The sequence below is a fragment of the Erithacus rubecula genome (assembly GCF_903797595.1).
Source record: "Erithacus rubecula genome assembly, chromosome: Z".
Classification (NCBI taxonomy): domain Eukaryota; kingdom Metazoa; phylum Chordata; class Aves; order Passeriformes; family Muscicapidae; genus Erithacus; species Erithacus rubecula.
In genome coordinates, this window is record NC_136661.1 from 11631431 (window position 1) to 11636177 (window position 4747).

Below are 4747 nucleotides of genomic sequence, written 5' to 3' on the forward strand. Positions count from 1 at the left end.
CGTGGCTGGATTATCTGGAGGAGACTGGGTGGAATTTTCCTAGGAGTTAGGCAGCATAACACACCGGGACAGCAAATGACTAGAGGCAAATGATTCATTGTGTTAAGCACCATAAAGCCAAGAAAACAGATGTCTTGGCTGGACTGAGGACAGAACAACATATTGTATTAAGCAGATCTATCAATAGGATAATGAATATTTTGTTCAGATTGATGTAAGGGTGGGGAGGGTTTTTTGTCCTAAAACATTATAACTAGATAAAACACAAAACCCTCTAGCAAGAGTCACCAAAATTCTTTCTGAGATTAAAACATTAACAGCATTAAAACAAGACTTCTGAATATACAGAAATTATTACTCAGTCCTGTGCAGCTGGTTCATACCTATATATTTCTATTGATACCAGTAGGATTGCATGGATGTAAGCCAAATATACAGACCAGTGTATTGACATATCAACGGAGGGCTAAATTTAAAGTTAATGCTGACTTAAGCAAGACCCTCTTTTTTAATGTTATAGGTAGAAAAGGTGCCATATGCCTGGGGGGATGTAATATTTGTGCTGATGATTTTTCCCAGAAAACTTGCAGCCCCACTAAAGTTTATGAGTAGGCAGCTGCCCCCTGCTAAACACCACCCAACTGACACAGGAAGGTTTTCTGGCCAGGAGCTGAAGGTTTCCTCTGAGTAGCACAGAGCATGGCAGTGGATGTAGGGGCAAACAAAGCTGTGCAGACATAGCCTAGGTTTTCTGCAGATGGCTAGTAAGGAGCCTGCTTGGCTCCTGCAGCAGGAAGGGTTAAGGGGGTTGACGAGGTAGCTGTGGAGGTATTTCAGGTCTACGTTCTTCTAGGAAGTGTTCAAGACAGACACAAGAATTAGTTACAAACCAATGGAAACTAGATAGAATGTTTTCTCTAGGCATTTTTCCTAAGGATCTGAGTTGACCAAGAAAGGCAATGACATCCTGGTGTGTACCAGAAATAGCGTGGCCAGAAAGACCAGGACAGGCATTTTCCCCTGGTGAAAATTCAGCACTGATGAGGCCACACTGCAAGTCCTTTGTCCAGCAGTGGGCCTCTCACCACAAAAAAGACATTTAGGTGGCAATGGAGAAGGACAACAGAGCAGGTGAAAGTGTCTGGAGGACAAACTCGGTGAGGACCAGCTATGGGAGCTGTGGTTGTTTATCCTGGAGAAAAGGAGGCTCAGGGGAGACCTCGTCACTCCTTACAACTGCCTGAAAGGAGGCTGTAGCCAGGTGGGGATTGTCCCTTTCTCCCAGGCAACAAGTGCCAGGACAAGAGGAAATGGCTTTGAGCTTCACCAGAAGAGGTTCTAATTGGATATTAGGAAAAACCAGCTGTCCAAGGATCTCAAGGATGTCAAGGCTGAGTCACCATTCCTAGTATTTAGAAGACATGTAGATGTGGCACTTAGAGATGTGGTCAAGTGATGGACTTGGCAATTGTGGGTTAACTGTTGGACTTGATGATCTCATAGGTCTTTTCCAAGCTAAACAATTCAATGATTCTATAACTTTATTACTATCCCATGGAATCCCTGGAAATCTTCATTTTTTGGGTACAATCACATGCTCAAGTTCTGTCTTCCAGAACCTTCTCTCCTGCTCAAATGCCTACCTCTCCAGTCAGAGTACAGATCTTGGATGGGCCACCAAAGCCTTTTTTTACTCCTTTGAAACTACCAGGCATTCTCAAAATGCTGGGACACTAGATGTTTTGGTTATACACGTGGAGTTCTGGAGCCAGTTTCCTAAGCAGAAAGCCATTGTGGAATGGCCCATGTAATCCCATAGACAATACCTACCACTCATGTGATTACCTCTTGCTGACCAAATCAAAAAGATTTTCTCTAAGGAAAGAAGTGCATGCTCCTAATTTTATTTTAAAGCAGCAAGCAGTGACAAAGCTTCCCATATGGTGAATATGTTCCACATATTCTAACAAGAATTGAAATTCAAGCCTGTGAAACTTGCTTTTGTCTGGAGCAAATAGTTACTTTAATTGCACTGCACATCCTGACTCCGGTCCTGTCCTTTCTGCTCATGCTGATCCATTACTCCATAGCTGGCAGGTCTGTCTGAACACAGGCATGATGGCTGTGCTCTTTCTCTGGTCAGAAGCTGCAGTCAAATCGGTATAGTGATAACAATCTTAAAATAATAAAACTAAAAGGAAGAAATGCAGATGATCAAGTTTTTGGGATGTGGGTGAGGGAGGTAATGATGGCTAAAGAAGACTGCATTAATCACTCTCCATAATACTCCCCAAAGTATCTTGCCAAGACATTAATTTTAATCTTTGCAAGTTGAACAATTGCTGCAGGGTGCATTTAACTTTTCACCTCTGATGGAGCAGCCCATTCTGGGAGTTAAAAAAATCTCTCTGTTTATCCCTTCTGTGGAATCTCACTCTGTTTCATCTGTGCAGTGTTCTATGTACTCTGTTGGGATAAGAGTTAAAAAAAGAGGGGAAAAAAGTCACTGTTAGTATCATAAGTTGTTTTCTTTTCTGAAAACAACTGTTTCTGAAAGGGAATCTTTGCTCCTTTCGTGACTCCATGTGTTTTATGAATCCCATCCTCTAGACAGAGCATTCAGGCTTCAACAAAGGAGCTGCAGCTCTCACCAAACAAGGGCAACTTGTTTTAAAGCTTCTCTGTCCTGCAGAAGCGTGTCTCTTGTGACTGCCACAAGATATGCCAAATTGGGTTAACTGCTGTCTCGTTATTATTGTAAACTGCACTGTCTGATAATAAGACTGGTTGAGATAAGCCAGTCTGCTGAACAGGCATAACACTGTGAAATCCCACTCTGGGACAGATTATAGCAAAGCAGGGCATTCTTTAAATGAAAGACTCCATATGTAATATTGGCAACTGTGGGGAATTTGACTGGCAATACCCAAGCTGGTCTGATCATCAGCATGATATGACACTGTTTTCTGCCTTTCTCAAGGGCTCCTCAATGTGACTGCCAATCCTTTTCTTGAGAGGTGAGGCAAGCAGTTACCACCAGTATTTGGGAGGTTAGGATTTGCCAGTGACAAGCCACTTTACTTGCCTTTCAGGCTGACCAAAGTGCAGACACCATGCAGATGCCCAAGTTCCTGTGGCCCAAAATAGTGCACAGATTTTGGGTTAGGATTAGCATTGCTCTGGCTGCATGTTACAGCTAATGCATTTGGGGAATTGATTCTTGTTTCTCCTTTCTCTCTCAACCCTTACTCAGGCTGAACATTTAGAATTGCTTTTCTGCCATTTGAGATAGCCAGGGAGGAGATCAGGATTCTGACAGAGCTCATTCAGGTTTGTGTGGTCTCTGCCACTTGCCTCTGAAAATTCTTCTGGAATATGCAGGCCACAAAATATGGAGCAGCAGCTGTGGAGAGTGGCATCTTGAATGTATTTGGGATAAAGAATATGTGAGGACCTAGTTCTTTCATTCCTGTTTGAAACACCATTCTATCTGTGACAAGAGGGATTATTTCTTCTGAAAAAAACCAATCCCACTTCAAAGACAGCAACAAGAAAAGGCAACCTGAGCCACAAACCTATGTAATTTTTTTTTGCTTGAGGAATAAAAAACTTTTCCCAGCAGCACCTATAATATTATCATGGAAATGATTTCTGTCAACTGGACTGCCTCTTTTTATGTCCTCTACAGTGAGTGGGAAAGAGATGTAGAGCAGCATTACACCCCTCTTGGGCCTTGCTGTGCCAATAGATGCTTCCCTGGTTGCTGTAGTATTGGGTGGGTAAAATCTGTTCAGGCTCCATTTTTTGTTCAGACATCCCTCAGGTGGCCTTCTCTCACCTTTGAAAGCCTGCCTGGATACCTACCCAGATACTTGAGCAAAAAACCAAAATCCAAATGTTTGATAGCTTTACCACTGCATGCAAGGATCTGGCTAGTCTTGAAGTGGAGGGTCTAGCAGAGTACAGGCTAAATGGACTGCTGCAGGCTACACCTGCACCTCCCATATGCAGAGTTCCTCACTGTCCTTCTGGTGCCTTCCATCCCGTCTGTGACATTAAGATGCCTGGAGTGGGTTGTGAAGGTAATGGAGAACTGTTTTGTGCCCCTGGTGGTCTCAGCCTCCTGACCAGCAGCCATACACGTGGTCAGCAGAGCTGGCGAAATTTTGCATTAGTTCCCATCTTCATATGGTTTAGCTGCCTGAGGCAGCTGCCAGTTCTGGTGTGCAGAAAGTCCTGTCCATGCTGCTGTCTATGCATCTTATTTCCCTTGTTTTTCTGCTGCAATTTTTCTGCTGCAGTTAGACCCACCCATGGTTACAAACATCTAAACTAATTTACTCCACAGGCACCAGATTCTGAGTGCTAAAATACCTCTGAACCAGCTGTTGGACCAGTTGTGAACAAGCAAACTTCTAGCTAGTAATCAAGGACTTCTTCCATATAAGACATCTGTGTAAAAGATTGAAGTTTCACTTGCTCTGCTGCAGCAGGAGGACTCCAAATCATTGCATTTTTTATACATTAAACCAATGATAAACCCCCCCCCCCAATGTGCTTTGGCATATGAAAAGCTGTGAATGGAATGTTCTTGACCCTTGGGACCAATGATTTGGCAAGGAATAAATTCAGATTATTCTCTTTCCAGGGAACAGGGGATTTTACTCTTCAGTCTTTATTTAGAAACAAGCACGTTAATTTTTTCAAGATATATGTGGAGATAAATTGCAAGGTAAATAAGAGATAG